Genomic DNA, 16,927 nt, shown 5'->3' on the forward strand with positions numbered 1-16,927 from the left:
CACACTTTCAGGGACTCTGAAGGGGCCGACCAGCTCTCTCCCCATGATTTCGGCCCAAAAAATGACTCCACCACCTCCTTGCTGACGTCACAGCCGTGTTGGGACGTGGTGGCCATCCACCACCAATCCACTACTGCGTCCATCTGGACCATCCAGGGTTGCACAGCAGTCATCAGTGAACAAGTCTGTTTGAAAATTAATCTTCATATACGGCTGGGCCCACTGCGACCATTTCTACTTGTGAGCTCTGGTTAGGAGTGGCCGAATAGTAGGTTCATGCACCGCAAGCCTCTGGAGGATCCTCCACCTTGAGGTTCCAGAGGCACCAGCAGCTTCAAATAACTGTTTGCTGCTTTGTAAGGGCATTTTAACAGCTGCTCTCTTAATCCGATGAATTTGTCTAACAGAAACCTTCCTCATTATGCCTTTATCTGTACAAAGCCATCTTTGTTCTGAATCAGCCACAAATCTCTTCACAGTACAATAACGCTTCAGTTTTTGTTAAATATCTAATGTTTTCATACCTTGTCATACGGCTCTACACTATCTGATGATTTTCGGCAGCAGAGAGATTCTTTCTTTTTCCCATATTGCTTGAAACCTGTGGCCTGCTTAATAATGTGGAACATCCTTCTTAAGTAGATTTCCTTTAATTGAGCTCACCAGACAAACTAATCAACCCAGCTCTCTGAAATTAATTATTGTGATTCAAAGAGCCCTGACACACAATGCCATCTATAAATTTAACAGCACAACAAAAATGTAATCTTTATGACTTGAATCCAATTTGCATAATAATTTGGAACACGGTGTAGACATATTGATTCAAATCCATCCAGCTTAAATGTCTGAAAGTTTATTGTTTCAACTGTAACATTTTGTTTTTTTCAGTTTATGCATTCTTTAACTGCATCTTATTAGTGCTAGCTGGAGGCTTCGTTCCACTGAGGTAACATCTGCTGAGCTGTTCTGACAGTGTGTCAGGCTCTTACACAGCAACAAAATCACAGGTTTATTTTTTCAAGCTCTGGGAATCAGCCACAGTTAATGAGTGCAGCACATGTTGAGGAGGGAGAAGAAAAAGCACTTTCTTTTCGTGTAGTTTTCTTCAGTGGAAAGTTGGAGCGTTCCTTTGCGTGTGAGAGGCAGCTGGCCACAGTTCATTGGAGCAGAAACAGCTCTTTTTTGTTTAATTTTGTCTCTGAGCTTTTTATTGGTGCTTTAACTTGACAGCTTTGAAGTCAGCTTTACTAAAAACCAACGTATTAATGAACATTGACATTGTGCAAAGAAGATCATTGGGGAATGGGAAAAATTCAGATTGGAAACTGAAAGGTAACATTTTCTATGGACTACGCCAGGTAGGCCTAACCAAAGCATCTTCTCTCACTTGTGTGCTGTATCCTCTGTCTGGCTTGTTCCTATCTTTGATCTAGGTCTTCTTGCGGAGGTCTAAAAACCATAGGACATGTCATTTCTTATATTTTTTTGTAAAATAAAAAAAAAACCAACTTGTTTTCTGGATGTCCGTCACTGTAGGAATTTCTGTTATTCCATCTTTCCATTTTTAGATGTTGCATTGAGCAATGCTCCAAAAAGTTATGTGTTTTATAACCTAATTCTATTTTTTGCATCTCCACACTTTTATACCTGACCTGTCTGCTCTGTTTCTTGGTCTTCAAGATCCTGTTGTTGGACAAATGTTCTCTATCAAACCTCTGAGGCCTTCACACGGTTGCTTCAGTTAAATGCTTAGATTAAATTACACACAGGGGTAGTTTTTTTTCTTTAATTTGGTGACTTTTAAAGGCAATTGGTTGCACTAGGTTTGTTTGGGTCTGTCACCATAATTGGAGCTGAATCTGTGTGCATGCACACCATCAGATTTTTGTTTTAAAAATTGTGTTAAAAAGGTACATTATTTTCTTAGTTTTTACTTTCCCTTAGTCCATAACTTAAAATATATTATAATCAACAGCATATTAAGCACTCTATTTGGGACCCTTGTGCACTTTAATACAGCATTTTTTTGGAGGAAGGTGAATTTTCCTGCAGTAAGACCTATTACGCCACACGAAGGCGCAGTAGAGAAGCTGAAAGCGAGCCCATTCCCCTTCTTTCTTTCTTTTTCTTCTTTTTTTTTTTTTTTGGAAAACATCAATGGGAAGCTTAGATTTGCATGTCCGGTTGCCTGTGCCAATGGGCGCACTGGGAAGGTTGGGTTAGCGGGTGGAGCCGGGGGAAGCGGCCCAGTAAGTGCACAGTCAACAACCAAAGCATCCGAGATTACTACAGCCGCACCAAATTCCCAAAGAATATCCTCCGAAAACACACATTCTGGTTTATTTCTTCTAATAATTTCGCTTTGGTTGCATGAGTTGGAGAGAATCGCTGATTTGAACCCTTTTTAAAAAAAAAAAATCATTACTATTATTATTATTATTCTAAGGAGTGCTTGCATCGATCAGGTCGGTTTGCGGCTTCACGTCGCTTCCACACGTCGCTTTCCTAGTGTGGATGAAAAACGATTTCGCGAAATTCCCTATCCCAGATTCCTCGATTGAATTAGTATTTTACCGTCCGGGGTCCTGGATTTACTCAGAGGAGGAGCAGAGGGGAGCCGATCATCCGCCGATCTCTTGGGTGAGTTCATGGGATTCAGTCTGGCACTCATCCCTGATATTTCCAGTGTTAAAACCCGCTGATGTCTTTACAATCAAGAAATAACGATGCAAACAAGATTTCTAGCAGCGTGTTGTTGAGTTATTGAGTGTAGAGGTCATTATGCATTTCAGACAGTGCTGCAACGCTATTCGCATCTCTCCATATGGCTCATATGGTGTAAAATGAATGAAATGCGGCCGCTTCAGTCTCTGCTATAATCGTATACAGCCCTGATTCACAATCAGGGAGCAAACCTGCGTCCTGAAGAGACTCTGATCTGCCCTTACGCACAGCTACCGGCAGACTTTGGACATCCTACAGCAGCAGCAGCCTGCAAAGGATGGATCGTCAAACGCTGCAACTTTACAGCGCTGTTATAGAAATACACGGTTTCATTAATGAACCCTGCTCCAGCAGTCCTGCCGTGATACTGGGTTTTATTGCGTCATTATTGTCGCGAGGATGACATCATTAAATATCGATTTAGCTGTTAAGTGTGTGTGGCTTTCTTTTCTAGTAAATGCAAGGAGGCACTTTAGGATTGAAACATCATCAGCAAGCTACAGCTCTCTCCATGATTTCTCCTTAAAACATCATGTTGTTTTGGCCTAAGTGAATCCTATTCAGTGCTGATTTTCTGATGTGGCCTGGAACCCACCTCCAGTATGATTTCCTGAATTTGGGGGTTATGCTTTGAGAATGCACACACACACACACACACATAGACATGCACACGCTTAGACAATTGGCACATGCCTTGCTATACAGGGCGTTGTAAACGCATGCAGCTCCATTGTCTGAGGGTCTCCATCTGTTCCATGACAAGGCATTCCTCAGACAGCTAGTCATGCCGCTAAAGCGGGGTGGTCTGTTCTTCTGACCGAGGGGCTCAGAGCGAGGTCAGAGTCACCTGAGGTGTATTAACAGAGAAGGGGTCCCAGCCTCTCAGGGTTTGACTACTTGAATTAGATGGAAGGTTTTTAGTTGATCTCTAGCCTCATGTTGGGATGGAAGACAGAAAGTTCAGCGTGTGTTTGTTTGTTCTCAAGCTCTGAGTAAGAGAAAGGTTTTGGCAGGAGGATAAGCTCAGTCTTAAATGAGATCAAGTTCTTGTTTGCGTCCATTTATTTATTTATTTTTTCGGTCTGAGTACTTGAATGTTTGGGTAGTGCACCTAGATTTTCTCAACAGCTGCCCAAAGGCAAAGTATCATTACTGACATTTCTCTGGAGCGGTGCCAAGAAAAACATGCACAACTAAAGACATAATATGGCTATGCTCTGGGCTGTTTATTGAGGATTGAAAAAGATACTTGACTGGTTTAACTCATTTCCATTCATTACAAGGGAGGGGTTGCTGTTTCTTGCAAGAAGTGTAGAAGAGGAGTTTGTAACTGCAGTTGATTTCTTACATGCATCCATAACTGAACATATCTGGAAAATCTCAGATTTATTGGACTGAAAGAAGTTTGGTTTTGGTGAAATGTTTGGGTAGGATACACCTGCTGTACAGTATCATTCAGTGCTTGATAGGAATCTAAACTTGTGTTCATTCAAGGGTTTGAATGGAGGGAAGAGAAGATGTTTTCCACAGTAGGATCTAACACCTTTGTGTTTGTTCGAGTCTTACTTCCAGCTCTTTTCCCTGTTTTCACTGCTGTACTTGCATCCATTTCTTACATTTAAACAAACCATGTTGTACCCATGTATTGAGAAACTGAATTTCCATTAAGTTTTCTCAGTGGCTAAATATTGATAGCTAAAAGCTGCTTCACAAACACTAGTCAACGGCATGTCTTGCAGCATTCTACCTACGTATTCCATCGTCCCAAGTGGCAGCTTCTTTCAAAAATGAGATATTCTCTACAAAAAAAAAAAATCGGGAAATAGGTGGCTTTTCTACAAATAATTTGAAGGTACATTAAACAAAAAAATGTCTGCAAATAGGTGAATTATTGGAGTTACATATTCACACAAGAGTCAACTGTGAGTAGATTTGTAATAGAAAAGTTTTGATCATCAGTTTTCACAGTAGGATGGAAAATCTCCATGACAGGTGTAGATTTACAGATTGGTTGGTAAACATCCTGCAGATCTGAAAAACTAATAACTTCAGGGAAGAAGGAAAGCTCCCCGGTGAGCATTGTCACTGATTTGTGAAACATATCACTGGTAGATTCAGACAGGAAATGTAAGGCAACTTAGAGAAACCACTTACAGATCTAAATTTGGAGGATATGTGACGCTCATTTTAATGTAACAATTTTTGATTAAAACCTTCATTATCAGATGATTTTCTCAGTCGAACTCAACTCCTTCTCAATGTTTAGATTTGATATCGATATTTAACTCAGTTTTGCAGGAGAATGTTGCCACAAACTGCAGCCATATTGAGTCTCTCCATTGCCATCTTTGGTCTCTACTCTTCGAAGGGTTAACTGGTTTTGCAAACTCATAGCCAGAGTCACAGGTTACGTGATTCTGGTGGAACCAACACTGTGAAGGAGACACTCTTTGTTTTCTGACTCTCAGACTTCGGATCCAGAGTCGGAGTCTATATCTGGTCAGCTGGAGACCAGGAGATGCAGGTAGATGATGAGAGACATAAATTAGCTGTGCAAGTAATCACTACTGAAACTCAGTCATCAAAGGCAAAATATAATTACACCGTCCACATTTACACACACAAGAGCACCGCGCATAGTCAGCTCTACACACTCTCCATTTCCCCTCAGACCATTTCCCTTCTACCACTGCTCTGATTGCTACATTAGGACTTGACAGTCGTTCATTGCACACACACACACATACACACTAGGGGGAGGGTCGGTAATGCTGAAACCACAATACAACGAGGATCAAAGGTCACCCAGCTGACCAATCAAGGAGCCGTCTGGTGGAAAGGGAGTCCCCCCCCTCGATGTTGGGCAGGGTGGGTCTACTAAACAGTCAGCTCCGTTTCCAGCCCTGGCTGCTGCTACCGTCTCCATACTGCTTTTCTGTGGATTACAGACACCGACCTCTGGAGTCTTATAATAAACCGGAGGTCAAGTTCTTTCCCAGTTTGCAGACAGTGCTTTACTGCTTTATGACTAGTTTGCAATGTTTTTGAAACTACTGGGTTCTTTAAAGCTTGTACTGTGGATACTTGAAGGTGAAGAACTGCAGGCATAAAAAAATATGACAGAAACTATAAGATATGTCGGCCCTGAGCTATTTTTCTAAATAATGGCAGTGATTCACAGTGACTGATCTTGTTTTTGAGGATTTACAGCTTGCTGTTACCACTGGGCTCTGTGCAGGATTCATCTTTAAAGGCACATCTCAGTCAATTAGAATTTCAGCAGAAATTTATTTCTGTAATTTAAGTGCAATTCTATAGATTCATTACACACAGATGATTCCTTCAGTTACCAACTTTTATATCTCGTAATTTTAAACATTATAGCTAGCATATAATGAAACACTAAAATTCAGTTTCTTAGAAAATATAGATAATAATAAACCATCAATTTTCCATACCCGCTTGTCCTTAAAGGGTCGCAGGAGAGCTGGTGCTTTTGTCCAGCAGTCGCCCTGTCATCACAGATACACACAGCCATTAAGGCACACACACTGATATCTAAGGCCAATTTAGAGAAACCAGTTAACCTAATAGTAATATTTTTAGACTTTGAGAGAAGTCATGCATCAAAGAGTAGAACACGAAATCTCCATGCAGAAAGACCCCAGTTTGGGATTTGAACCCAGGACATTTTTGCTACAAACTGTACTATCTTGCAGCCCCATACATAAGCCCAAAAAGCAAAAATACTGTTAAATCTAGAAGTTTCATCCATAGTAACAGAAATAAATAAATTAAGTGAGTTATTAAACGTAGTTTGGTCTTCTAATCCACTGAGAATTACCCAGTAGATGTGTGGTTGTTAAAGCATAATAAATGAAAGCTCAAAGCCTAAAGCTGGATGCACAATTCTGCCAGTAGAGACTTATCAAAACTATTAAGAAGATGAAAATTCCATAAAAGATGTTCAGCTGTATGGAAAGAGATGACTTGAGGAAGAGGAGGTGCGGAGTTGAAGACGAATTGATATGGGTATCGGTTGTCAATATCAAGGTATGCCGAGGTTAAATAAAAAACATAGATTTCCAATAGTATTTGGATTGTTTACGGTCAACATAATAAGATGCCAGAGGAAGTACAGGAGTAAATTTTTGAATATGCTATGATGCCTCTTCCCCACATGTGCTGCACAGTGCCAGTTCAGTCTTTCTTTCCCTCACTGACAAGAAAGAGAAATTCAGCTGTTTTGAAATATTCCCGGTCGGTCAGTGTACCAACACATAAGCTATAAGCAGCATGTCTGCTAACTAGCAAACGACAGGCTTTACCTGAGCAGTTAGCCTTACTAACCAGCTAACACCACATAACAAAATCAAGTGAACAATTAATAAATGTTATAAATAACAGCATTAAAATTGTTCCTAGGAATACCTGCTTATAATGAAACAAAACAAAAAAAATCATATTTCATATTTTTGCCTCAATAGAGTGAACATTTTGTATTTTTACTCAAGTTTACTACACTGTGATAATTGCATACCAGCTAGAAAAGACCAGAGAAAATAGGAGAACACAAGAAAAAGGAGGGAAAAATGAACTGAAAGACAGAAACATGTAAACCACCAAACAGAGCCTCTCTTCTTTGTCGTTCTTCTGCACAGAACTTCTGACCCTGGTGATGCATATTTTCTTGGTTTTTAGATCCGTCCTCCATTCTAATTCCCTCTCAGTCAAACACACTCACACACATTTTCACACACTCTACTGCCTGAGTGCCTCCAGTATGTGCTGAGTAGAGATATCTGATTTTTGCAGGCCAGTTAAATGCAACCACTCTTTGCTCCCATAAACTTCCATTAGTGCACACATTACTGGTATGGTCCCAGTGTGAAGACAAATGCGGTGTTTTGCTTTAGAGTCCTACTTCTGCACATAAAGCCTTACGGGCCCCCATTTCAGACTGGAAAATGATTGAAGCGATGAACTTGAATGGCTGTCTGGTGAACAGTCATGTGTGAAGGCAACAATTTGTGTTGGCTTCGTGTGACAGAGCGTGCAGGGAGCAGGGCGGGCGGGCTGGATGTGTGAGGGTGTATTTGCAACGCATTTTACCTAGGCGATCGGCAGTTTCTCTCTTTGCTTCACTAGATATAACAAGGAAAGTGGAAATTGGTTGCATTTTTCTGCTCTCTGTGTGTATTGATTTATTTATTTATTTCATCATGACCTGTTGTAGCCTGTCTAACTGACAAAATGGAAACACAGTTTCAGGACTATGATGAAGGACCTTTTCTTACCGGTAAAACTAAAATGCATAAGAAAGTAATTACTGCCCCTATGGAGCAACGGCTGTCTTCCTGTTGTACGCGTTTATAAAATTGTCTGCTTATAGGTACAAAATGAAGGCAGGAAGGGGTGAAATAGCAATGTGGGAAGAGCTATGTTCATAATATGCTTACAATATGTCACGTTTAATAACAATCATGCCTCTTTAAACAGTAGAGATGTAAACAAATTAGCTGCTATAGACGCTAGCACAGGTTAACTTGTAAGTTTGTAGTGTGGTGGCAATATTGGTGAACTCATCAAATCCCAGAATGTAAGGATTTGGATTTTTCTGTGTTTATTTAGATTTCTGTGTTCTGTGGAGTCTCTGTGTCGTCTACCCCTTGATTAGTCACACCTGTTCCTTGTTTCCCCTGATTGTCTCCCGGTGTATTTAAACCCACCTGTGTTCCTTTGTTCTTTGTCAGGTTCTTGTCAGGTTCTTGTCTCGTCGTCTTGTCTGCCGTCAGTTATTTTGTTATCAGTTGTTACCAGTTTTGAGCTTTTATCCTTCGCTCATTCTGTGCTGCCTGGACTTTGGACTTTTTGTATCTCTGTCATCTTCATTAAATTCATCATTCGTTCTCAACAACCTGGGGTGACCTCGTTTCCCTCACCACCTCCAACCGCAAATCATGACACAGAAATCAAATGCTGACTCACAAATCTTTTAGTTTTTTATTGCGTTCTGCATGTCGCTGCAAAATAAATAATTTTATTATGCAGAATCAAATATTTGAAGTGAATGCTGCAGAGAATCTACCGCTGAGGACTCAGAACAACAGACTGCTTTTTTATTGGCACAGAGCCACAGTCTCCCTTGTTTTGGCAAAAGGCCCCGATCTCTTTGGAATAATGAACACTTTCCATCTATCTCTTTTGGTGGCAGGTCAAGTTAACAGGCTTTTTGTTTCTGCTCCTGAGCCTGCCTTTCCAGCTTACTTTCTGTCTGCTGATGGCATGCACAGCTCAGACAATGTTGAGTTTTTTATTCTACTTATTCAGCATGAACGTATTTTGTCTCTAAGTGCGAAAACTTTAAACTGGCCATATAGTCTTAGAGGGAAAATATTGAGACATAAATGTGATGTAATTAAATTAATTTAACATTTCCTACATAAGGAAATAATTGTCTTTATCAAACCCAATGTTTACACAATAAGTGACACATTTAACTATTCCTATTAAATATAACTAAAATACTTTTTAAATAGATGTCTGTTTTACATTAGCATTTTAACAGACTTTTAACAAGTAGTCCATGACCTCCTTTTTCCTAAGTTGTGAAAAACAATGCGACATCTGACAACGATCCATTCTTCCTAGCTATTCTTTAAAAAGACAAGACAACAAAGAGAAATGTTTCCAAAACTTCAAAAGTTTGGGAATGGTTGCAAATACATTGCAGCCATTCAGTGGATGGATAATTAGGTTATTAGCTTGATATTGACAAACTAATAACCTCAGTCAGAGCAAAAATGAATAAGCTCAAAACAACTGGAAATGAAATAAAAATAAACCAGACAAGTTTTGTACTGTTTTTGTATGTGGGTGACACAAAAGAGACATCCATGAACAGCAATAGAATATTAAACCGCTGCTCTTGGCCCACTGGGGGTTAATTTTTGCTTTAAAAATGATCTGATGAGATGCTTGAAAAGAATAGTACTGTTTGCAAGTTGTGCTAAAGGGAGTTAGCCTGTCATTGAAGCTATTCAAGCCTAAAATAGCATCTCAATGCAAAACATGTTGCAGCAAGCACAGACATCCCCAGTGCTATGGTCCGCATCCACAGTCTACATTTCTAAAGAAATATAAACTGGACAGCTGAATGCATATAATAGCACTTTGCTATTATATATAACATAGGCTATGCAAAATGAATTAGTTGTATAGCTCATATATCTGTTTATTCAATAAATGTGCAGCAAGAACGGTTTTTGAACTGAAATGCTCATTTTGCCTGTATGTGATTTCCGATTAAAATGGGATTAATTGCAATTAAGATCCTTAATTTGATGAAACACTTGTTCCAGTCCCACCACTTATTCGATAAACCCTACCAGGTTTGTAAAAACATATTTAGGATGGTGGCTGTTTCTATAACAGAGACAGTAAAATGAGCCTGAAAAGATTGTTTGGACTATTTTACATCAGAGGAACAAGTGTGTAGCTGCACTAGAAGATTCACTGCCCATGTATGCAGTTCAGTACTTTATAATCTATGTAGACTATTGTGTGTGTGTGTGCGTGGGGGTGGGCGTGCGCATTAGGGAGTATTTCTTTTGGGCTACCGAAGAAAGAACGAGGTCTGATACAATAATTGCTCAATATCAGAGTGATTCAGAGGGAGATATTGGTAGCAGCAGAGAGAAGTCGAGCTAAATCTTCCACAGCACAGAGAGGACAATTCACGGAGCTGTGTGAGGAGTTAAAAAGAGGGTGAAGGTTGTGTGTGTCCCAGTGGTGTGATGGAAGGGCGCTGTGCATGTATTCGGTATATCCGGTAACGCTCGTACAGAAAGCCTGTCTCATATGTTTACGCGACATCAGCTGATTCATCTGATGGAGGACACGTAAGGGAAAAAAGAGGTTTCTGTGAGTGTCTGCATTTTGTGAGATTGCAAAAGTTCAACCTTGATGAAAAGAATGAGTCACAGTAAATATCACAACTTTGTCTGTCCAGTAATGTAGTAAGATTCAGCTTAAAAAAAACTGACAAAATCATGAAACAGACAACTGTGGATGGAAATATTGAAACATTTATACAGCCTGACATATTTGTGTGAGTCCAGTGATTATATTAAATCATTATTTTGATTAAACACTTCCCTTAAAAGTGCCAGACTATGAGGCCTACAACTCACTTTCACTACAGAAAGTTTATCTTATGTGAAATGAGTTCGTAAGCATCTTGGGATTGATTTTAGGTTATCAATGCTGGAATATAAAACACCTAATGGACTCAGGCCTGGCTATTACTCCCACTTATCAGAGCTACATTTGTCCTCTTGGTCTCAGATTGATCGGATATTTACTTTTGTTTGTGCAGGTCAGTGCCGGATGATGGAGGGGTTTGGGCTTTTGCATCTGCTCCAGCATAAAACTAACTGGCCTGTCTGAGAATCAGACTTCAACACTTTAATAAACAGAGGTTCTTTAATAATACATTTCTGCTTAATGGGTTTTATTCTATTTTGATTCTTAGAGGAAAAAAAATTTATGACAATCAAGAAAAAATATTTGAAAAGCAACTTAAAAAGAAGTGATTTTTTTAACTAAATTGCGGGATTAAAATAGCAGCTATATAATTGACAATTATGTGAAAGAAATGTGAATCAAACTTGGCTGTATGCTTATAGATTAACCTGCCTACCCTGACCGGTGATCTGCAGGCAAAGCCATAAAAATCGGATTAATGTGTCAAAACTAAGAAGTCCTGGAATTTCTGATCTAATAACATATCGTCCAACAGCATGTACTATCATGAATATTTTGAGTTCATCACTGCTCACGTTGATGGTGCTTTGTTATTTTTTCATTTTCTTTTGGATTTCCATCATATTACTACCACAAAGGTTAACATCCACAATATTCCTCATCTCCACTCTATGGGGTTCAGCCAATCAGCGCCAAGGAAAGTTAATAATGATTCTTGATTGGCTGCTTTGCAAATAGCAGCCAATAGTATGTCAAGTAGCTTTCTCATATATTTTAACATTGAAAGCTGCATTTCTTTTACAACACTTTAGATATGGACCATGAAAAAACCCACTAAGAGGTGAACTTATGAATACTGAACCACAAATAGATGGGAGTTCACTGCAGAAAAAGAAAAATCTAAATCAGTAAAAATTGGAATCAAACTTGAAAGAAAACCTGAAATTGGAATCGATATGGAATATTACTAATTGACTCTGTTAGGAGTAACATCATTGCTCTATTTTCAACTGGCTGTCTTTTTTAACACGTGTACCGACGACTGTCAGGGTTAATATGTCGGCAACTTCCTCTCAGTGGGATCCAGTTTGTTTCTCATCTTGCCTCTACAGCATAGAGCGATCCCTTAAGAAATGTGCCAGAGCTGCTTTCCGTTTATGAAACTGCTCACTGGTGCCATGAGTCACTGTTGCTATAGAGAGGAGCTCTGACAGCAGCACAGCTGATTAGGAGCATCTGACTCCACATGACTCCTCTACCTTCATCTCTTTCTCTATCTCTGCCCACATCAGTTCACCTCCTCCTCTGTGGCTGCCTTCTCCATTTTCCCTGTTGCTTTTTTTCACCTTAAAATCACATTTTACTTTTTAAAACTGTTCCTTTCGTTTAATATTGGCTGATCTTTCCATACCCACATTCTTCTCTCCTTTTATGTCTTTATATATCGTTATATATAGAGCCCATCTGCACACCACATGTGACCAACAGCCTCAGATGTTAGCATCTCTGTCATGAACAATACAAGACTAAGATGAACAGGAACCTTATACTAGATGTAAGTTTGAAAAGATCTCAAGGACAAAATTGCTTGAGGAAAAAATCTGGTTTTATGATGACAAAACGTTATATTCTGTCATATGGGATGAAATTTATGCAAATCTTTACATGCATGATTGATGATGCTAAGGGTGAAAATTATATAGTAAATTCAGGCCAAGAATGTGATAATACATCCAACTCGTGAGGTGGGATTGTGCATGATGTTGGATTCACAAGAATTCATCCTATTTTGTTTGTAGAGAGAAGGATTACAACTCGGATTAATCACTTGGATTAATCATGATGCTTTAAATAATCGTCAATTAATAAAGTAATCAGTTAATCGTTAACTGGAGTAGACAGACTCAAACACAGCAATTTAGCTTCACCTAGTTCACCAAATTCTGAACAAAAAAAATCTCCTATTAAGCACGTTTTGCTACACTGAACTTTTCACGTTAAAGTTAGAAGTATTCGTATGATCAACTGTTACAAAAGGAATACTACATTATTGAATTTTAGGCAAAAAATGCCTAAAATGAAGAACTTTATTTCCTTATTTGAAAAAGGAATTCAATTATGTGCATTTCTTTTTATATATTTCTCATTTGAAGAGAAATGTATATATATATATATGTGTGTGTGTGTGGGGGGGGGGGGTGCAGGAATGGGTTGTCAGCAGTGAAGCTCTCTATAGGTTTGCATTAAAAACAAAGGAAGACGCCGATCTGGAAAATGAGGCCTGGAGAATCTAAGTCTTGCACAATGCTTTTCACATGACAGCAGCTATTTACAGGAGCAGATGGATGAGGCTGCAGGCCAAGAGGAAAGAGGTGAAGAGCCATTGTAAGTGCTGGTGAGATGAACAGAGGGATGAAAGGAGGGCAAGATGGTGGAGGAAGAGGTGTCTCGTTTCGCAGGCGAGTTGCGGTAAAACGCCCATGAGAATAAAAGCAATAAGCTTGCAGGAGATGGAGCTTGTTGACGGCGTTAGCATCTAGAGTGGACTATTTCAACTTTTAAAAGGAAGCTGAGAGGAACACTGTTAATGTCTCAACTCTGCTCGTTGTCAGAGACCAGAGATTTTTCTCTAAATCTGCTCCAAATCCTCTCATATTTTCCTCCGTCACACAGCTCCCTATGGTCACGTCTTCTTTTTTGCCTTCTATCTGTCTTCCTTTGGATTTTTGCTCGTTCTCATTCCCACAACTCACATCCCCTACATTCCCTCTGCCTTCTATAGTCAGAGGAAGTGGTAGTCTCAGTCCCTGCTGGCTCCCAGAGGAACAGACGGGCCTTTGTCTGTCTGCACTGTAGGAAGATGAGTAGTCAGTCCTCCTGGTAAGCCCAAAAAGTCCGGTAGGAATTCAGGCATTCACTGTGGCAAGTTTGCCACCCAGAATGCCAGTAAATCAGCCAGCAGTTAAAGCCAGGCCTTTATGGTCCTAACAGCCTCTAATGTATTATGTTAGGCACTCAGGAGTCCTGGGAAGAATGGACTAGAAAGCTGAGAGCAGACGGAGACAAAGAGGCGACAGAACCAGGTTAAATACTATGCAGACATAATCAAAAATGTGCAATGACTTTGCAATGGGAAAGCTGCTATTCACATTACTAAAAAGTGAAATCGCAAAACATCCATTTATTATCATAGCATTACCATTACTGAGAAGGTGAAGTTGTTGGGAAGAAAGTTATAGATGAAAATGACTTACTTCTAAAAGAAGTTAATAAAAAATTTGCAATTTATTTTCCTTTAAATGAGTTTAAAAAAATTATCAATTTAACAGACCCCACTAGCTACACTTGAGCTTTCAGGACCTGTCTCAGAAAGTTTAGATTGTCAGACGTGACGACTTAAAATTGACTTAAAATGTGAAATGCATGCAGTTTATAAGAGATTTGTACAATTTTATATGATTTTATAAATGCATATTTTTTTCAAGTTTCCTATTTTGACATTTCTCACATATTACACAGAAAAGCTGGTTGCTTGCATGTAGCAGGGCAGTTCTGTTGAACAAAACAGATCTGGGTCTGGAATCCTAGTTGTATGGTTCACTTAAATTAAATCAAGTGTGCATCTAGATAAGAACCTGAGTCTGTCCAATGTTCAGCCATTTGTAGGTGTTGTTTGTGTGTTTGAATTGGTGATTGAGTAGCACAGGCTTACAGTATCACAATATTAAAACATAAAGTTTTGCAAAGATTTAGTTATTCAGGTTTTGATCTGAATATATCTGAATATAGCAATAGCTTTCAAATTTATTGCAATCCACTTTATAGCTCTCCTTATCCTTATCTTGTATCACTTTGAATGCAACAATCTGGTTTTTGTTGTTGAATTAGTCAGGCTCTCTGCTGGGGTAGTCTTTGTCAAAGATGCCCCATAGCTTGCCAGTTATTATTTTATAGCCATTTTATGCTAATTTTCCGCAGTCTGACAATCCCTGTTCTCGTCCCAGAAAATAATTCTAAACAGCTGAATTTGTCTTTCTTGTGATCAAGGGAAAATTGTTGCAGACGTTTTTCAGCCAGCTGATTGGCAGTGTGCAGCAGCAGTTAGGTGAGAAGGAGCACTGCAGTCTCTCATATGTAATCACATGAAAAAGGCACAAGAAAATCTTAGCAGTTTTGAAATTGTAACTTTTAAAATTGTGATTTGAAACTAGGTTGATATCTGTATTTTCTGTATAAACTCTGATTTTACAAGTTATCATATTTGGAATGTGCTGCATCCTGGAGGCTTCACGTGGAAAAACACACAATTACATCTGTGTTTTTTCTGCACAAACATACTGCCTTTTTTGGACAAATAATATTTGCTCCAGTGCACAAAGTCTTTTATCTTTCTAGTGCAACAAAAAACCTTATTTGGTGAAAAAAACAACATGTACTCAAGTAAATATTTGAAAGTTTTGAATATATTTAGCTTCAGCCTTGTTAAACGGTTGCAAGTAGATTTTCTGATGTAGTTTGAAGACCTTTCTGGTGTTTGGTGTCTTCATTTCTTTACAGTAATAGTGCTGCAATGCTTTTTCCACAAACAAATATGCTGTTTTATGAATTGAATAAAAATGATATAGACACACAAATGTCCTTTTAGGCACTTTGAAGATTTACTCATACATTTACAAGATGTTTTATGCATTTATGCCCTGACAAACTGCCAAGATAATTAAGGGAAGGTGATATTTTATATCACTCAACAGAGAGACATGAGGAGTCATGATTTTCTCATCAAACTCTTTTATGGTAACTGAACAAGACAGGAAATACGAATAGTTACATAACAGAAATTCCACAGTCTGCTTGGATTTAGCTGTGTAAAACTTCTTAGGTTGCTAAAAAAAAAAGCAGCAAAAAAGGCAAATGCCACTGGAAGTAATCCCAGTTATTCTGCATAAACCCTACCTCTAGTTTTCTGCAAGAAGTTTCTCTCCCAAATAAAACCCATTTACAAAGGCAGATTAAGCATACAACATACAGTACAGACCAGAAGTTTGGACACACCTTCTAATTCAATGGGTTTTCTTTATTTTCATGACTATTTATAAGGCAAGAAATCCCACTTATTAACCTGACAGGGCACACCTATGAAGTGAAAACCATTTCAGGTGACTACCTCTTGAAGCTCATCAAGAAAATGCAGAGTGTGTGCAAAGCAGTAATCACAGCAAAAGGTTGCTACTTTGAAGAAACTAGAATATAAGGGGTATTTTCAGTTGTTTTACACTTTTTTGTTTAGTGCATATTTCCACATGTGTTATTCATAGTTTGATGCCTTCAGTGTGAAGCTGCAATGTCAATAGTCATGAAAATAAAGGAAACTCATTGAATTAAAAGGTGTGTCCAAACTTTTGGTCTGTACTGTATGCTGATGCTGCTAATCGTTTACCAAAAGTGAACCTCTATCACTCACACAGCAGGATTCCTCTGATACGATCATCTAAATGAAATGTACAAGCATGACATTACTTTGTCTTGTTAGAGTTTAATCTTGTCATATTTTATTTTTTTATTCTCTGAGCTCTCGCCCCCAACAAGCCTTAAAAATAAAATCAATATTTAGTATTATTTCCCACGGGCTGCATCTGCTCCAGCCTGGGATCCCAAAGAAATATTGTTGCAATGCGAACAGAACCCGCTGCAGGCGTGGAAGTGATCTAATGTGATGGGAACACTTTGCTGTGATTAGTTCTTGTTTTCTTCCCGTATTCGTCACCCTATGTGACTACATATTTTGGAACAAGTGAGGATTTAGTGCATTGAAATGGTTCATTTACTATTTAATAAACAGTAACAAAAAGTTACGACCTTCCTTCCATCCCTGTCATTTAAAATCCCTTTAATCAGGTACACAGAGACATAGTGGAGTGATGAGAGATGCTCTCTG

At 38.9% G+C, this 16,927-nt stretch overlaps 1 protein-coding gene across 1 annotated transcript in view; it reads left to right on the forward strand.

The window, feature by feature from the left end:
- The first annotated feature begins 2,239 nt into the window (after positions 1-2,239).
- numbl (NUMB like endocytic adaptor protein) overlaps positions 2,240-16,927 on the forward strand; it is a 68,404-nt gene continuing 53,716 nt past the window's right edge. Inside the window, exon 1 of the mRNA XM_032590904.1 lies at positions 2,240-2,643. The gene's annotated coding sequence lies outside the window, so the exon portion shown is untranslated. The remainder of the gene's footprint in view (positions 2,644-16,927) is intronic.

This window comes from Xiphophorus hellerii, chromosome 18, assembly GCF_003331165.1.
Source record: "Xiphophorus hellerii strain 12219 chromosome 18, Xiphophorus_hellerii-4.1, whole genome shotgun sequence".
Taxonomy (NCBI): domain Eukaryota; kingdom Metazoa; phylum Chordata; class Actinopteri; order Cyprinodontiformes; family Poeciliidae; genus Xiphophorus; species Xiphophorus hellerii.